The sequence below is a fragment of the Cebidichthys violaceus genome, unplaced genomic scaffold (genome assembly GCF_023349555.1).
Source record: "Cebidichthys violaceus isolate CVI_PGR_0920_01 unplaced genomic scaffold, fCebVio1.0.p SCAF_34, whole genome shotgun sequence".
NCBI classification, from domain to species: Eukaryota; Metazoa; Chordata; class Actinopteri; order Perciformes; family Stichaeidae; genus Cebidichthys; species Cebidichthys violaceus.
The window spans coordinates 2,314,418-2,334,599 of NW_027176528.1; the positions used below are offsets into that span (position 1 = coordinate 2,314,418).

Genomic DNA, 20,182 nt, shown 5'->3' on the forward strand with positions numbered 1-20,182 from the left:
TCTAAATGCCCTCGTGCTCCTTAATGACCCGGTTAATGGGGTGTACAGCTCGTCTATGGCTTGTTTTTTGCAGGGTTAGGCCGTGGCTCTACTCAGATCAGTTACGTTCTACTGAGGTTAGCTGGGGGACCCTACATCTCCACTGGGGCGGCCTGAGTTATAAAGAAGTAGGTGGTCTGCAGCAACTAGCCTCAAGTCATTCAGGATCCGTGTGGTTGGATTGATGTTATGTCACAGCAGGGTTTGAATTCATCAAGCTCCACCCCCTGCACCCACAGAGTCTGTGCTTTAATGAGTGGATTAAAGGAAATGTTTTTCCAAAAAATGATGCTGTACCATGAAAGAAGAAAGATGTACATAATGATTATTGACAATGACGTTCCGAAGAATGTTGTGACACAAGTTTTGTAAAAAAAAAAAAAAACGACTAGTATAAAAAGTGGGTTTTGCATATTTCACCAGGAGATGCAGCTCCATATCGTCGCTGTTTGGCAGAAACCTTGTATGTCCAAAACCATTAATTTTCAGGGCCTGAAAATGGTCCTGAACGGACTCCTTGGTCCGTGTTTCAAGACGGGTCGAGTGGGTTGCCGACATCGCCGCAGACCCCTGACGCCTTTTAAGTGAGCCGATCCCCGCCCCGGCGGTTGACAGTCACCCCCCAGCCCCTCTTTACCCCCTTCGGGTATTATCTGCCCCATAGTGATGCAACACACTGTGGGTCAGAGCTTACATAAGGTCATGAAAGTTGATGCCAAAATACAGTTGTGGTGAAAAGCGGTGAGTCACAATAACTGCAACAAAACCCACAGGCTGCAGAGTTACAGCCTCTTGTAACATGCTACCTTTTGACCTCTGCACAAAGCAGCGGGGCACTCTGCAACCATGCTGGACTGCATTGAGTTTCCTCCCTGAGATCCTTGAATCTGAGGTCTAAAATGTTTCCTCTCCAAGACTGGGGGCACAGGAATACTTATCAACTGCTCACTTTGAGCTCCTCAACAAAGAGTCAGCCGTCACATCTGCCCCCCTCCAGAGGACCAGAGACTATCAGGATCCACAGAGGATGTGAGGAAAACCTGATGAGAGTGAATAGGAGTGAAGCTGCTGGGCCTGATAACATCCTGGTTAGTGTACTAAGAACATGTACCGACCAGCTAACTGATATTCACTGATATTTCCAACATATCAATGTCACAGGAGAGAGTTCCACCTGCTTCAAGACAGACACCATCGTTCCTGTACCTAACAACTATCCCCCTGTAGCACTCACCCCCATTCTGATGAAGTGGATTGAGAAACTGGTTCTCCAGCACATCAAAACCAACATCCCAACCAGCCTGGACCTTTAACAGTTTGCATACAGAGCCAACAGATCCACAGAGTATGCCATCTCCACTGCTCTTCACTCAGTCCTCACTCATCTTGAAATTGATACCACTGTAGCGTCCAAAACCTATCACAGAGTGTAAACCTTAAGTTGACACGTGTTTCTGGTCCTAAACACATAGCTCACACCAACACCACTTGTAAATAAAAGCAAAAAAGGGTTTTATTGATCCAATTTCCCTATTACAAGTTGGTGAAACAACTTCCTTTCTTCCTAAAAGTATCGCTGTTTATCTCAACACACTCAATAATTCCATAGGCAAATCCACAATTCGTTCCTTAACATAATCCACAAAACACGGGTGGAAAAATGTGCGGCTCCACTCCAGATACTACTAACTTAAAGTGATAACTTCTGCTCCCTGTCTGAACAGTCTGAACAGATGTCTGCCAGCTGGGGAAAGTGATCTGCAGACCTGGCAACTAGATATACTGAGTTGAGCAACAACCTGTGAAAAGAAATGCAAATGACTGTCTGTGTGGCTCTGAGAACTGGTCTGAACAGATTTGGAGTGATGAGAAGAGGCCTAAGATATCACAGCGAGCCTTTTCCAGTTGTGAACAATGACCGGCTCACTTCAGCGGGGTGTATCTGCCTGCAGTAGTGGAGTGTCAACAATGAATTGGGAGAACAATTTCAGAAATCCCCACAGGAAGCACACCTTTTGTCCATCAACAAATCTATTTAGCATGCTCTCAGAAAGATTCAGTGCTGAGGATATAAAGTAAGTCTGACAACCGCAGCCAGAGGGCCCAGCCTCATCATTGAACTGAGAGTGGCAGAACAGTACAGGACAATGTATGGAAGTACAGCACTCCATCCCCTCCTGTTGTTCGCAAGCAGTGCTGCTACTCCACAACACTGCACATTCGGTACCGATCAGCCTAATCCAGTCGCTTTCTTTTGAAGTACTCCACGTAAACTCTCTCACTTTTAATCCTCGGCTCAGCTTGCTCCATGGAAGTTGTTTCAATTGTGATACCACGGCAAGCAATTCTGTAAGCGACCCGAAACAAAGCCTTTATTCCTGCAACGTGACGACACGGTAAAAAGTGTTGGTTACTTTGATGACATATCATTGCTGGTTCACTCAAACAGCAGTAAACCACTGTTGTTGTGATCCATATCTTGTCATGTGTACCATTTTCACAGGTCAGAGAGCTTTTAATGTGCAGCACAACATGTCAAGTTTGTATTAACAGTAACTTGCAACTACATTTGGTAACATAGGCTTTCTCTAATCTGAGCCCGAACTGGGATAAACCTGATGACATTAAAATAGCATCACTGAGGGCTACTTTGTCAGACCAGAGACAGGGAGACATGCTTCTCCAGGCTGAGCGGGACTAACCATAAAGGTGACTGACTCTGCAGTGTAAAAGCAGCAAAGTGACCCGTTTAAGAGTGACTTGCAGGTTAGAGACCCCAGTAAATCAATGTGTCGGAAAATAATGTAGAAATTACATTTTCAAAGAATATACATAAACATAGACTATAGTGACTCTTCAGACTCACTGAGATGACTGACATTTAGCAGCAACAAATTAGTCGTGTTTTCTTTTTTTAAGACAAAACACTAACAGGAAGAGAAGAACAATGAATACAGGCCAGTTAACAAGCAACAAACAACAAAAATATAGATTATGTGAACTAGATGAGTTATTAAAAATGATTGGACCACACGAGTTGGAAACAATCCCACACAGCCACCACTGGAATCAAATTCAAAATTAATTCACTACCAAGCCTATTTGTTACTGGTACCGAATTTATCTTTAGCTCCTTTCACGCTAAGGTTCCACAACACTGCCTTAAAGAAGATCAGCCATAATTTCAATCTTTGAAGTCAAATCTTTGTCCTCTCATTAGACGATAGCAGCAAAGTTAAGTACAATATAATAATATATTTTAAAACCGATATTCCCCTCTATGTTTTGACCTCACACAGTGAAAGAGGTGATTCACATATATGGCTGGAGTGCATTAAGAGCCCGTCGCATCTCCCATCCCCCATGTTAGAAAGCATATTCTAGGAGAGTTGTTGTCCCTCAACAGACTATCTGTGGGTGTTCCTACTGCTCAAGCGATGGCTTTATCTATTAAATCACTATGGAAACAAGTAAATCTTCCAACACAAAGAACAAGGGGAGAAAGTGCCCTGTAGGACTGTAATCCTTTAGATGATATGGAGGATTATTTTTGTAATGTAATATTGTGTTTTGTGTTATGTCCAAAAAATAGACAGATGAAAAGCTTGTCTGCTCTATGTAACACCTCTTGCTCTTGTAGCAGGGCAGCAGGTTAGTGTCAGTGGGTTTGTGAGCGTGACGAAGGAGCTGCTCCTCTCCTCACTGTGTGCAGTTTACACATTCCTCCAGAGCACCTGTGGGCTGTTGTCGGCACATACCAGCTCTCACACCAGGGTCTGAGAGCCTGCATGAGAAGCAGAGGATGTCAACCAAATCCCTTTGAAGGTTGTGTGGGACATGTGTTTTTCCTGCTCTGGTTAGGTTGAGTTACACAGAGATGCATGAGGGGATAATACAGCTGACAGCTGCAGGGCTGGACGTGGTCCTGCACAACTGGATGGCAATGAACACTGAGACTCAGTTAAATAGTCTGAGAGAGCCAACTGGGATGTAGGTGGTTGACTGGTGTTCTGTTCCATTTTTGTGTCTGGGATTGAAGCGACATAACAGATCAGTGACTGAACCATTCCACATCCCGTGAACCTCACTGCTCTCACAGCCTCATTTCCAGCAGCTGCAGGTAGCTGTTTCCAGTGAAGAAGCTCGGATAAACCCTCTGAACATCACCTGGCCAGCAGCAGACATGCTTAGTTAGAGACTAGCTGGTGAACATAGTGGAGCATTAGCTTCTAAACAGACAGATATTTCCCTCAGGAGTTGGTGGAGACCAAAATCAGAGCTAGAAGAGAGAGAATATTAGACTTCAGATCTAGCAGATGTACACTTTGTGATTGTAACTGTGAGTAGCCAGCCTGTAATGATTGAGCCTCAACAACACCATTTTATCCATTTTTTGATTGATCGATGTTGAATCCTCTCCAAGCCAAGCTGAGGCACTGCTAACTTCTCCTCATTGTGCCAGGAGCATCACCAAACAAATAGCCTTCCCTGTTTAACAGCGTGTAAAGTTTACGTTTCATGTATCAAACTTGTATAAAAGTATGAGTCCTAATGATGTTGAGTAATTATTTCAGAAGTGAAACATAACGTTGAGCTTATAAATAATATATTTTTGACAAAATTCTCAAATTAATATACATTTAGTTTTTTGTAAAGGGCTAAACTATTCATACAAATACAAAAATGATCATGCACCTGACAACACTGCTAAACCACTAATTTAAGCTCAGGAAACATTTGTCAGAGCAAAACAATTTCAAGGGTCATGTATACCATGTACTTAAATGATTTAAAACAAAAATGGTTGGGTTTAGGTCGGAGGTTATCTCCAGTCAACCCCATAATCTCCTGCAGACAGACCATAGACACCTCTGCTGTCAGCTGCAAATCATAACAGAACTCATTCCTCTTTGGAAATAGGAGAGCTTTATGTCCACTTTCTTCAACTATACCTGAGTAGAACAGAAAAGGCACCATTAGACACGCTGCATAAAGCTGGAAGCTGTGTGCAATCCCAACTTCAAAGTCAACCAAGCAGTTTCTCGCTTTGTGAGAAATACAACCAGCATCTAACCTGATGGATTCACACCCAGGAAAGAAAAATGGAAGCATTTAGTTGAATTTAAACATCTGAAGAATTAAGACATTTATTCTTTTTCAATTCTGAGGAAGATCAATGGGTCAGGAAGACACAACTGCATTATTACTGTAAGGAATTACGATTATTAGTGGATTAATGGATTATTAGTGCTTCATTCATAGAGAAATGTGAATGTTGCGTCAGTGCCTGCTACTACAGCTACTATTAGTAAATGATTCATGGAGTAAAAGTGCTCAAGTTCAAAGGAGATCATCAAAGCAGAATCCTCCAGGGCTTCATCCTCTCTGCCTTCTGACAGGCAGGCGGCTGAAACCCTCCGCTGAATGCTAACAGAACAGCTCACTAACATGTAAACCGTGTCAGGATTTATGCACATCTTGCAGATATTCAGGGTAATTACCAACGAGAAAACATAAAGAAAATGTATGAATTGATGAATTACAATCACATCTCATCTACACTTCAGAAAAATGTATGTATTTGTTTTGTTCCCAGACCCTCTAAAATATTCTTCTTCTATTTGTATCCATGTCTCTGTCAACAAACTCTCACAATACAATACAATACAACTCACAATAAAGGGGAATGTTGACATTAAAGGAATATTGAGAGACCGTTACTGAATGCATCAAGAGACTGTGCAAAGGAAGCGTTTAACCGTGACATGTGAGGACAGGAAAGCAACAGAAGGTTGACAGCAGGATCCAGACTGGATGACATGGGGGAGCAAATGTCCCGCAGTGTGGTGACATTACATACATTTAGTCCTAGAACCTTTTACAGCATAATGTGGGCTCCTCTCACACATGGCATGGACATACATACGCTGGGCCAACATCATCAAAGTCAGTGTACAATTAATGGGACACGTTTGCCTTCAGAAGTGAGAAGGACACAGTGAAGTCAGAGTTTCTTTTTTATATTAGCTATTAATATTGCAATTAGGGATGTCGGGAGTAACCGATTTGGCTGTAACTGCAGTTATTTAAGTCACGGTTTCATAACCATACGAATTGAAAAAGATACGATATCGATGGTGTCCTGATTCCTGCATTGAGACATGTTGCTTGTGTGTGCGGTGAAATCTCCTCTCGAGTCAGTCACGTAACACACATGTGTGTGTGTGTGTGTGCAAACCGTTTGTTTTGTGTGTTTGAGAGAGTCTTGCCACTCACCTGAAGCTCTGCTGTACACATTTCAGAGGAAACAAATATTCCAACATTATATCAGGTATAAAGTGACTTAAATCAGCAGTGGGCTCCAGCTGCTTAGTTAAAACAATACAACAGAGTAATATAGTAGTCTTTAATAATGAAAGGTTGTGCTTGATACTTGAGATCTTTTCTAAAATCTTCCTCTATGAACTCAAACAGATACATTTCGTGGAAAGTTTTAGACGTTTTATTTTTCAGACTTAGTTACAGCGCTGTGGGTCTTACTCTATCTCTCTCACCTCACATCAAATTTACTTTAGAATCAACACTTACACAAAAGTTTACTAGATTATGGATCCATAAATGTGGTGAACACACGTCTCTCACTCGTTCCCTCAGTTTGGTTGTCTGTTCTCACTCGTAGCTCTGCTGGTGGCTGAAGTCTCTGTCCTACTGGAGAGCATTTACTGCTTTAGTTCCTTTATAGTTTAAGTGTGTGGACTTCACAATAGTTAAGAAATAATAAGAATAAACAATAATAAAAAAAGGAAAGTCCTCCGTTTTGTGTCTGTCTTCCTCAAAGCCGCTAACCGTGACTTCAGACGTCCGCTCCGTAGGTCTGATAACGCCGCTGGACACGCCGCTCACTAATCGCTCCAATAACAGCTGCTTCCTCCACAAACAGTAAATGCAGACTTTAACTGGACAACAGCTGCTAGTAAAGACAACAAGGTCAGCAACACCTGTAATCAGTTCTCCATGTTATATTAACCTGGTCGTCGATCGATAATCAATGTTGTTGTTTGTGATCTTCCGGGAAAGGGTCACGTGATAGGGGTCGTGACTGCTAAGAATCAATTAAGTAGTGAACACGTGATCATTTCCAGATATATGCGTTTACGCCGTGCACACGACAAAGCAACCCCGGAGTTTTCAAACTCCTCCGTTTTCGGTGCTTTGAAAACTGCAGCCTAGTGTGGACGCTCAGTGTAAACGTAGCAAAACATATGTGTTTTCAAATGGAAATGTAGTAGTGTGGACACGGCCTCAGGCTTTGACAAAAAATAACATGGAAGTAAATAACATCTTTCAAAGGGAACACCTCTTATCTTGGAGTTTGAGGTGATACTGTCACTGAACATAGGTTCGGATCACCCCTCCCGTTCGAATCACCTGTGAACCATTTTGTCTTCCCTGTAACTTATAATGACGGGATAAGGGTGGTGGAAAAAAACGTTACGTATGAAGGCGTTGTTTAAAGAGAAAGACATACGACAACAGCAAAACATCGGACATGTCCACACATATGAAGAGACACCATCACAGTCTGTCAGCGACGGGGGACACTCCGTTGTGGAAAACAAAAGGATTTCAAAGTCTGGTTAGTGCTTGAGCCACGTGACGAAATCCCCTCACACACCCACTTCAGTATGAAGATCGTTCCTCTGTAAAGAGGAAAAGACTGACCGCTCACTTCATCACAGAGGAGAGGAGATTCATAGTCCGGTGCTGCAGACACGATCCGAACCTTGACTCAAGAACCGTGATCCGAAGCGAATCGAGAGGTTTGTGATCCGTTGCACCCCTAGTTGCAGCAGCATTGGGGATTTGTTAGTGGAATCATGTAGGTTGCAGCAGCAGCAGCATCAGCAGCAGCAGAATTGGGTGATTTGTTAGTGGAATTACAATTATTGCAGCAGCAGCATCGTGGGGGAAATTCATGTTGGGTTGATATAGAGTTCCGTTTTGACCTGCTCTATACAATAAGTATAGATAAATTAATTATTCAGGCTCTGCCCATACCTCTTAAAGTGCGCCTTAAATCCCTCATAAGTCATGCTTTAACTGGTGTTGGAGCTTTTGCTACTGCCTTCATTTTGTTGTCCGCGATCATAATCTGCTATTATTGTATCGCTACGCATCTAAATTCTTCCGTAATCATGCCTGCCCACATTCTTGATACATGCATGTAACTGGTGGTGGCATGTTGGCTCAATGGCTATTTTGTTTCCTTTTTATCAGTCAGCTCCAGTCAAAGATAACTCATCAGATCTGATTAATATATAAATGAGCTTATCACTAATATGTATTCAGTTAATTCTTCACATCCAGGTATTCTACTATTACTACGTATTAATTTATTTTGCCAATTACTTAAATATTTCGCTAATAACTACTTGTGTGTATCCTGCAATTGTTTAAACAATATGTGGTGTCATATCAATCATATGGGATGAGTGGTGTTATATTCGTCATAGCACCGGTAAGTAGCGCCATATCTATTCTATTTTTTACAAGTGGTTCATATTCTTGTATTCTCATAATTTTGTCATAGGCTATCTGCCACATTTTCATTGCTTCTATAATCACTCACAATCATCGTATTCTAATAAGTGATGTCATGCACATCGTACATATATATAATAATATACATATAATATATAAGTGATGTCAGATCCATCGCATTGCTAATTCTCAGGTCACTGCTGACGTCTTTCGGTTAAATCCATTCGATGTTTTATGGATAATGTGTGATTCATTTAAAGGGGCAGGTAACGGAGACTTCAAAAATGTCATGCCTGTCATTCCAGAACACTAATCATGTACTAGTCTAAGATTAAACGGTTGCTATTCAGGTCACTGCTGACCATTAGCCACTGCTGGCTAAAGCCTATACATTGCAAGCAGGGCATTGCTGTCCTCAAGCCATTGCAGGCTAAGTTTAAGAAAGTCAATCTCTTAGATGCTCTGGTCAGTGCTGACCTGGTCATTGCAGTGCTTTTGTTCATGTTTACTCATTCATGGTGAATCGTTGATTCTCTTAACCTCAAATTTCTGTCATGCTCCTTGTTATTCCCCATCTCTTAGCAGCTGATGCCATCTTCATTGATCATTTGTGATCTCCCCATTAAAGAGGATTCTCCCTGTTAACGTTTTTTTGGGGGGAGTTTTTCCTGTTCCGATGTGAGGGTCCTGGGACAGAGGATGTGTACAGATTGTAAAGCCTTCTGAGGCAAATTTGTGATTTGAAATTTTGGGCGATACTAAAATAAATTGAATTGACCCGTTTCATTCCTGCTTGGTAAGTAAACTTTTTTTGGGGGGAAATATTTGGCTGTGGTTTATTTCTTCCTTTTGGGGGATTTATCTTGCTGCTGCTCAGGGCAGACGCCCCTTCATTACAAATCTCCCTGTAGAGTCCAAGCACCAAAGATTGTCAAGACTTTATCATTAATATACAGTAGCATCTGTTAATAATAAACAATTATCTTTTCTTTATCTGACTTGTCTCTCCTGATTGAACTGTATTTCGGCATCAGTCATAATAACGTGAGAGCTGGAAAGTAGAGATGTTCCGATTGAAATTTTCTTGTCCGATTCTGATTTCCGATTTTTTAAGTATGACCCGCCAATTCCATCTAAGAACCAGAACTGACAGCAAGGCTCTAGACTATTTTTACCACCGTCCAGTAATAATTTCAGTCAGTGTGACTGTCAAAAATTCAAAATGTTATCCCTTTACTGGAATCTATAGTGGTTCCGTCTCTAATATCTATATATGTTGCTGTGAAAACATCTCCTTCAAAACACTGGATTTATTCAAGTTTCCCACTAACACTACATTTTACAAGATTACATTTGAACACATCATAACAGCGTTTAATTTACCTTCACCCTTTTCTAAGTTTTACCGAGTAGATCTTGAACGCACCATGCAAATCGATGCAACCTCCGTTAACGTTAGCTGTCTAGCTCTGTGCTGTCAGCAGAAGAGCCGGTCACTGTGAATGAATTTAAATATTGTGTGTGTGTGTGTGTGTGTGTGTGTGTGTGTGTGTGTGTGTCATCACTATCTGTGCTGCTGTGTGTGACCGATCATCTGAAAAGCGGCCAGTTAGGATCCCTGCATCTCTAGTGGAGAGCCACATATTTTCTGATGTGGTACGTGGGGTAAAAGTTAGAGAACCACTGGTTTAGAGGAAACTCAAATCCTCCTCCAACAGTGACACACAGAGCAGGTACTGACGAGGGGGTGTCAGAGTGAATTTATGGTAATGACACAAGCTTTCACTTGGAATATCACACCAGTGTCATAACAGCCTCCATTCCCCCCATGTGCTCCTGCTCTGCCTTTGTGCTCACCACACCTGAGAGCATCCCCTCCCACAGACCACAGCCACAGATGTGGGTATCCCCTCCATTACACAGCCATAGTGGAAAGTGTCTGCTGCTAATGAGGGTGAATAGAGTTTCCTTCACAGGCCACAGCCCATTTTTCAGCCCCGTCACTTTAAGAGCTCCAGACACCATCAATCACACAGCAGGGCCAGTGGCAGTCTGGCCCTATCCGTCACTGCTTCCAGACAAAAACAATCTACATACAGAACCACCATCTAGAAAGGATGTTGTGAGATAGCAAATGAGATGCCTCCACAATAGGTGAAAGAAATTTAGATTAAATATACGTCCAAAAGCCTCAAACTGCAATGTACTTGAACAGCCCAGTGATGACAAGGCTTTGACAGTGATTTGGGAGAGCAGAGGAAAGGAAGGTGGCAGGCTTTTGGAGGCTCCTTCTAAACACGTGGGTCTGTAAAAGGACTCTACCCAAAATCTGTCCTTTGCAGACAGAAAGGGTCTGAGGTGAATTCTGCCACCGATGGGATTTCACAGCGGTTTCTTTTCTTATGTGTTCTGTTTCTTATCACAGTCAAAACTTCATCCATGTTTTACCTGTTGTCTTGATAAATTCACTAGTATGTCAAACATAAATAATTTCCACAGCACTAATCTATTTGCGCAACAGCATAGCCACTTAATACTCACCAATCTACGGAAAAACCTTTCTCTTTTATTGCTGAGTCCTATATTCCAGTCAGTCCTAGTCTGCCTCGTTCACCAGCCACGACAGGGTTTAATTTGTGAGGATTGGATCCAGCACCTCCTCTGTCGCTATCATAATCTGTCCATTTTTTCACTTTTATTTCCCATTAAAATTACTTTTAAATTGCCTGTTTGCCTATTTTTGATGCATTTTAACTAACATTTTAATGTTGCTGCACATTAGGCTTGGACTCTCCAACAGTGCCTGGCTGCAACCCCAAGCGTAATGCAGCTTCCGGGGGCTTAGGCTCAGCCCTTCCTGCCCTCGCCCCGGCGGAGAACGCTCCAACGCAAGCAAAAGCAGCGAGGGCTCATCTCCATGACGGGACGGACTCAGCCTCGGCCTTTGTGCTGTGTGCGGTGAAATGAGTATGGTCAACAATATTTGTCATCATTGTGTGCTTAGTGTTTCCTCGGCTCCATTGTCATGTCAGTAGATGCAACAGCATCAGTGCACTGTACATAGCGTTGTTTATGATGTCATCCTTTGACCCAACAGATCAGCTGCCTCTCTGTCAATTGAAGCACTGCCTTGTGAGTCTGTGTGTGAGTCGTCATGGCAAATTGTGATTCTGGAGACACCCTTAGCGGGTCGTGTGGGCCTAGACTGTCCAAGACCAATCATAGGTTACTTGGAAGGTTCTGAAACGCAAATGTTAACCAAAATATGCCATTACAGCCATTTGCCTGAATGCACTATCATCAACAGAGGTAATGTTATAGGAACCAACAAGACGTTATTAAGAGCATGGCATAGTCTGGCACGGCGGCCACATATTCACACACACACACACACACACACAGATGCAGCAGCATCAGTAAGCGTATGCATAGAGGTACAGGAAAGCAGGTTTGTGTTATTCTATAATAACTAGTATTTTACTCAGTAAGGAAAGAAATAGGACTCCTTTGTCTCTAGTAGCTTTAGAAGGTAAAATGCTTTATTTTATACTTTATATGCAAAAATTGGTGCCTTTGCCAGGGATACAAATCATAGCCACATGTGACATTTAAAATAAAAGGGGGGGGGGGGGGGGGGGGGGGATTGTCACCTTTTTCACCCATGATGTGATTGGTGAACCATGCCTGATTGTTATATCATCAGGGTTTTTTTTAACTGTTTTTAGACCTGCTTCGTCTCAATTGGTGGTTGGTACATTACGATTAAGTCGCCACGAGGAATGATGACTCTGTACTTTAGGGATCTGGATTGGTTGATAGTTGGGCTGTTGACAGGTTTTGATCTGATCCTCTGCATAGGTTACCATGGTGAAGTACCCAAGTTAAAAGTGAGCAAGGTCCATGATAACTGACAATCTTTACCCCAAAGATAGCACCAGACCAGAGCTTAGTCAGAGAATGTGCCTTTTACAATGGCCTCCATCTATGGTGCTAAATTCCCATTTCTCTAGTCAAACAGACACCACGGCAACTATAACTATATATAGCGCCTCATTCAGAATATAAGGAAGTACTCTTGTATTATTACTAGGACTAGGGTCTGTTGATGGCTTCCCGACTTGTTATAAAAAAGAGTAAGAGAAACTAGAGATCCACTATCTACCAAGACCAGCGACCGGTCCATCAGTCAATCATGAGGGTTTTACATCACATAGGCTGTGACATCACAGCCACACACCATTGTTGATTTTGGCAACCATTTTAGACTTACTCTTTAAACTAACATGCTTATTAGATTCAGTCACATTTTAGTCCACAACAACTCAAAACGTCAACGAAAAGTCATTACATATTAGTCAACTTTTAGTCATTACTTTAGTCCAAATGTTGTCTCTTCATTTTGTAAGACAGTTTTAAATGTAGTCCTGTGTCCAATGTCCTTTTTCATCAGATTTATTTCAGTCAATCTAGTCAAACCAATCATTTAGTAATTTTAGTCAAACTCAGTAGATTTTATTTTATGATCAAAAACACAAGTTGAAGGATTAAAAATGCAACTCTGGGCATTTCAAGGAAAATAATCAATAATCATTTCAATCATTCTTTTATGAAGAGATTTCATACAAACAAAAACAACTGCCTCACATTAGACAATACTTGAGTTAGAAACACTCAAACCAGTAAAAATGATTGGAAAATGAAGGTGTTAGTGTTCTAATGTTCTAAAGTGTTACAGGTTTTACGGTTAAAGTAAAACTAGTACACTAGTTTGACTTCACTTCAGCAATATAAACATTTTTATTTTGGAGCCTACCGAAACAAAAAAAGACCATCTAGTAATCATGTAACCAGAGTTCTTCCTCATCTTGAATTCAAACACTTCACTCTCCTCCTCCATGTCTGCCCAAGAGGTAACTGGTATCGTGAGCTCATGCCAGATAATTATATCTATGTATGGATATAGATAATATCATTCACGGCCAATTCAGGTCCTGAAGTTCAGTGCACTCATAGTAAACCCTATAGTGATTCCTGATCGTCTGCACAGGTTTTTGGGGTTGTTAAAGTGAGCCCAATTGGCTCTGCAGCTGACAGCGGAGCAGCCCACAGAAACGCTTTTCTCCCTTCATAGTGTCTATTTAATCATTTTCATCTATTGTCATGCTGATTGAATAGAAACACAAAGGCCAACGCATCATGTTAGGCTGAGCAGCAGCCAGATGACTGCTCTGCTCTTCTGGTCAAAGGCTCACAAGTCATGGTGTCTCTGTGAGAGGACGGAGCAAGCGTGCTGAGCTCAGCTTGTGAGCTTTTCTTTGACCTCCAAAAGATGCAACTATGTGAGTGTATCGTAGAGCTGTTGGTGTTTACTGTGCTGGTGTGTGCATACAGGGGTTTGTTTGTTTTTTGGGTTTGCAGTCGACTTTTTGCTGGTCGGCGTGCTGTTCAGTGGAGGAGTGCAGCCCTGGTTGTCGGTCACAGCAGCATTAAGTCTGCTGCTCATACAGTGCTGTGGCGATATTTGTTGAAAAGAAGAACGGGATCGCGGTTAACGCTGCGTTACTATCCGTTCTGCCTCTCACCACACATGAGAATTAGCACGACACGGAAAGGTTGTCTCCCAGATAAGAAGAGTCAGTTCAAACATACAGTGTCACACAGAAGGAAACAACCTTCTGAACTGTACTAATGCTGCTGCTCTAGATTTATTGACATAATATCCATCATTAATTGATAATGATTTAATTAATATATATATAATTATCTATTTTTGAAAGTCATATTGTCATCGCAATGTTGAACCACGTTATCGTACGTGTCAGATTTTCCTCATGTGGTGCAGGCCTACTCTAGATCCAGTCTGGACTCGAGACGCATTTTAATGCTAGGAGTGTTGGAGGACGCAGACAGTCCTGTGATGTGAGCGCCAGTGACGGCAGATGGACAAGAGTTTCATGCAGGGCAGCAGGACACAAATGTGTTCCCAACCTCACGCACACACACACACACACACACACCACTCCATCACATTTACGCACTGAGCCTGTGTAACAAAGCCTCCGTGATGTGTGTGTGTGTGTGTGTGTGTGTGTGTGTGTGTGTGTGTGTGTGTGGGGGGGGGGGGGGGGGGGGGGTGTTGCCCTGCTTTTCTGGCAGCACCCAATCCCAAAAACATCACGTCTTCATGAAATGTGGTGGCGGACCCAGCCCGCTCTCCCTCCCTGTGTGGGGTTTACATTGTGAAGATCAGCGCTGGAACTCTACGTGAACACTATGGATTCTCCTCTTAGATCTGAAAATCATAAACTAAATGCAGACAAACTGAGAGGCATGTGATAAAGTTCACGAGTTATTCATCAGCAATATATGTATTACAACAGAAGCCCTCCGTCTTTGTCCAATGAGGCCTTGATAAAACGAAAATATATCTAATTATCTCATGGGGTGTAAATAAAAGCAGCCTTTAAATTCTCTCAGCTTCAATTTTTGCTTTTCAATTTTTCTTTTCTTTTTTGGAATAAAATGTGAGAGAAAGAAAGAAGGGGCTGAATGTTCTATTTTATGGTTGCCACGGAATCGTACTTCATTGTTTGGAGCTCGATCTGATGTGATGGAGCACATGAGGTCAAAGTGACTCATGAATGAGTGGTTGGCTATTTCAGAGGAATGTCAAGGAACCAAACGCAGCTGGAAATAACACCTCTGGGTATCTGAAAATACTTTTCGGATCAATGTTTGTCCGAAGTGGTAACGTTAGAGGAGGGTCCCCAGAGAGGCTCCATCATCTGTGACGGTGTTCGGGCTGCAGCTCAAATCAAAGTAGTCCTTACTTGAACAGAGGTGTTCCAGCTGTCAAACTCGCTCAGGGTCCCGAGGCGGTAAAGAATAGTCCGCTTCAGTGTGGAAACACTCGTTTGTTGCCTCTCAGGATTATCGTCCCATTGGCGGATCGGCTCGGTTTCACTCATCGGCGTCTGGGGGAGGAAAAGCTGTTTTCTTTGACGGCAGGAGACGGTGAAGAAGTGCGGCTTTGCTCCTATTAGAAGTCGCCGCTCAGACCGCCTCTCATTGGACGGGACGGCCCGGTGGGCGGTGGCTCCGGCGGCCGCACCTCCTGGTTTGACGAAGAAGCTGCTAAAAACAATGAGGGGGAAAACAACGAGTGATTATTATTATCATCACACTTCAATAATAATAAAAAATAATATTTATAAATGATTAATAAATTGTTTTAGATATTGAAAATCCAGCCATCCATTCATTATGTAGCCCACCTGCTTATCCTATATTATTATTAACAACAAGAAGAATGACTTTATTATTCTCCTTGGGGAAAAACAATTCAAGCAATTTATTGTATACATAGCTACTGTTTACTCTACATTCTATATGTATTCCTATTATAAATTCCTGTTAATTCTCTATATATTCATTCTCTACACTCGTTACTGTTTGTTGCACTTCTGGTTAGATTCTGAGTCTTAGTGTCAATGATTGATGACAATAAAGTTTAAATTAAATTCAATGACATTAAAATAAATAACTAAATTATATTTAGATTATTTTTTTTAATATTATATTGATTTAGACATGTCATTGAATGGTGCCCAGCCCTCATGGGCTTACAAGACACTATACTTACTTATAATACCGCGGCAAGAGAAAAGATACTTCTTCCCCAGAGAGAGGTTCTGTCATATTTCCTAAGAACATAAAATCAACTCTTTTGCTGAGAGTGCAGTGTGTTTGCTTTCACTTGTTTGTTAATTACATTTAGCATTAAGATAAAAATGTATCAAGTTTGAAAAAGAATAACTCATAACTAATTCATAGATTTTTCTTTAAAATGTAGAAATGGGGAAATATGCAAACATTGTATGAATTTGTTTTGCTTGATAGAGACTTTTAAGCTAAACTTCATGTAAGTGTCCTAACATCATAAGGACTTGGCCTTTTGAAAATATATGATTTCACTCAGTATAAATTGGAAATCATCACCTTATCACTAAGGGTATTAGAAATGGATAAAACACACAGACTAGACAGTGATTAGACAGGATCCTTTATGTAAATTATACAAACTGTAAATACCTCAAATCCCAAAAGATAACCTCCTTTAGCTAATCAGCAACTACATTTAATAATAAAAACACGTTAACCCCAAAACTGGGTTGGTCTATATATGATCATACTACATATTAAAATCAACACCTAGTATTTTTTCTCTTAACAGACAATGTTATTAATGGGGGCATTTTCCCCATCTGACTTTATAATAGATTCACATAAGTTAAACACACACTGCTTTTTAAAATTTGTATTTTAGCCAAGTCAAATGCTCTGTATGTAAACATATTTCAGTAAAGTATTCAAACAGGCGGACAGAATATTTGTGTGGCAGTGTGGAAAATATTCTTGTAATTTAATTTAATCTGTCAGGCTGAATGCGAGGGTGCAAGGGAAAGGATCCAAATGCAGACAAATCCATGCCAGCTTCTAGATGTCAGGGTTAAGGGTTCAAGTTGCAGGTTCAGCTTCAGCTTCAGGCAGCTTCAGATGGCTGAGAAGCAAGGCACAAAGGAACATTGTCAGTCTTGCAAGGAATCAGAGGAAATGGGCCATAATCTACTACTATATTAATAATTATAGAGGTCTGAGGGCCTCTGGTGGAGGGATGGAGAATTGCAGGCCAGCAACGAGACAGCAGAGTCTAGCTGGAGGTGCTTCTACTTGTATGTGGCGTAGGACCCCATCTTACATCAGATCCAGGATCAAATCTGACCCGCTCGAGGCGACACACGTTTTCTTAAGAACCGGCGGTTACCAACCTTTTTGGGAGTGAGAGCTACCTGAAGGGTAGGTAGTAATACAGAAGGCGACTTTTCTATAATAATTCTCAAATAATACATTTTTCAATAAATAATACTATGCATTTAATAGGCTCTATATATATTAGGACACTGCCTGTCTATGTTCACTGATTACTGTTCATGATTCCTCACAATCATTATTAATTATTTTTTTACCAAGTGATCATAACAAAACAGAGAAATCATCAAATTTATATATAGTTAAACATGCAAGTTTAATGATTTCTCTGTTAATCTTAACAATTAATCTGTTTCAATATTTGAAAGTCATACAATATCACATTTGTCTAATTTTTTCACAAAGTTGTGTGTCCGTCAGAGCGTTTTTTTCCAGCTCAAAACGCCCCCCAGACGCTCTCCTGAAATGACCAGCTGGGAGCGCTTGAGAGCGTTTTTTTTTTCATCTTAGAGCTTTGGTAGCGTAACTAAAAATCACAGCAACAGGCAAAGTACCTGCCTAGGCTCTGGATGATAGGAAGGCTGCAGCATGCATGGGAGAGAGGGCGAACCTGCTGGTCTATGCGGGTTCAGAAGATTTTGAAGGCGAAGAAACATCTCGGTGAGTACCATCGTTTGGTTCACCAGCTGAAGTTGGACAGAACCCAGTTCAAAGAGTAGGCTTTGTTATTGGTACACTGGTCTCCTGACTTTCAGCCAGGAGACCAGTGTTTGTGTCCCAAACTGTTGTTGAGTCATTGACTACATTTACATGCACTGAATATTCTGGTTATTGCCCTTAATGGGAAAAAGACAATGTTTCTAATAAGCTGTTTACATGGCTAATGAAAATTAATATTCCACTAATGTTCCCATTTACATGCAGTCGTGCATATTCCGATTAACATAAAACGAAGCCATGCCGCATCCTCATCACCGGAGCCAGTGAATCCCATGTCGACGTCATTTTGACAGGTCGAGGCCCTAACATGTCCTTTATCACGTCAAAATCTGGAAAAGTATAATGCCATTTTGCTTCTTTGAGTCAAATATGTTTTTTTACCAGTGGCAGACTTTTTGAACCTGTTGTTATCCATGTGTGTTTCTCATCCGACCAGAATTGTGAACTTTTTTTGGGCATGCATCTCTACTCCAGCTTGGCAAACTATTGGCAAGTTGTTTTGTTTACAACGCACAGAGCTTGTCATAACAGGAAAGAAGCTTTGTGTTGCAAAGTGCTGTAAAAAAAACCTGTTGAGACGTATATTTGAATGAGCTGTATACATGTCCAAAGAATGCTCCTAAAACCTGAATAATATTGGCATATCCCACATGTCTTAATCACAAAATGCTCCATTCGGAATAAGACCTAATTCAGACTATCCAAACAGAATAGGATTTTACATGAACCATATCCAATATTGTCATATTCTGAATATGAGTGTGGAATACAAGTGTGCATGTAAACGTAGTCATTGAGAAGTTACATTTGTGACATTCGTGACGTGTTTACATATTTGATTTAGTTTATGTACTTATTTTAAGCCCAGCCATGATGTTTGTCCTACTAAGTAGTTTTGTTGTCTAAACCTTAAGTTAAATTTATGTTTGTGTTCTCGACATGTACTTTAATGCATCAGGTGTCAATCACCACATAATACACTGTTGAGAGGTCGTGGTCATGTCACATACTTCTGTGAGATCACATTGCTTTAACCGAAGAACTCCACCGGTGACTCACCTGGGGGTGACCAGGTGCCCCATGTTGGCTGCCACCGTGACAGACGCAACAGGAGAAATAGAGAGAGGATGAGCTTTTCTGACAGGCAGTGCTAGTCCAATACGACCCACTGCAGTGGTAATCACCAGCAAGAAGTTGCGGCGTCCCAGAAGAAATGACCGGAGGCAGCGGTGGAAGGTTGGCAGCTGGAGCAGGAACCTGGACGTCGTTGATCTCGAGCTCTGGCTCGCCCTCATCGCAGCAAAATATCAAATGGAAGCATCAGAAACGATCACTTCGCTGCTGGTGTCTAACATGGGCAGCGCACTGCAGGCCAGGCAGGCTGGTGGCTGCTGAACACCGTTCTCTGTGTGGTCCATGCCGAGGCACTGAAAGCAGGAGCCTTGAAGATTCGTCCTTGTGAAGGGGTCAGGACATGAAGGGCACTGACTGAAGAGGTTCTTGAAGAGGCGACTAAATCCATGGAGGTAGGCTGTCAGTGGCCACATCACCATTCACTGAAGAGAAGAGGGATGCTGAGCAGCTTTGTGTGCTCACTCATAATTGGTGAATGCATGCGAATGGAGGATGGTATTACCCATAAAGTCCATAAGAGGGCTGAGCCTGTGTGATTTAGAACTTTGGCTGTAGGCTACTTATATTTGCATTTTGGTCATTTTGCTAACAGCAATGCATGTAAATGAGAACAATGTCACCCCCTCCCCAAATCGCAAACTGCGTGCACCTGTATTCAGGCACCTGTATTCACTATAGCCTGAGGGGTGACCGTGGCAAGTGGAGAGCAGGGCTGTCTTTAATCAGAGGGTCAGAGGTTCGATCCCCGGCTCCTGCTCCACTAGTCTCATGTCAATGTGTCCTTGAGCAAGACACTTAACTTAGCAGTGCCTACGGTATATAGAGGTATATATAGATAGATACTGAAATGTAAGTCGCTTTGGATAAAAGCGTCTGCTAAATGACTGTAATGTAATGTACTAAATACATTGAATTGAATACAGTCTGTGCATGTAAATTGGTGTAAATATAAATATATAAATACGCATTAAAAAGCACC

General features: G+C 41.7%; 1 protein-coding gene across 1 annotated transcript in view; it reads right to left on the reverse strand.

Moving 5' to 3' along the window:
* Positions 1–15,582, reverse strand: part of LOC137883642 (ly6/PLAUR domain-containing protein 6-like) — a 32,726-nt gene extending 17,144 nt beyond the window's left edge. Inside the window, exon 1 of the mRNA XM_068725205.1 lies at positions 15,411–15,582. The gene's annotated coding sequence lies outside the window, so the exon portion shown is untranslated. The remainder of the gene's footprint in view (positions 1–15,410) is intronic.
* Positions 15,583–20,182: the final 4,600 nt, after the last annotated feature.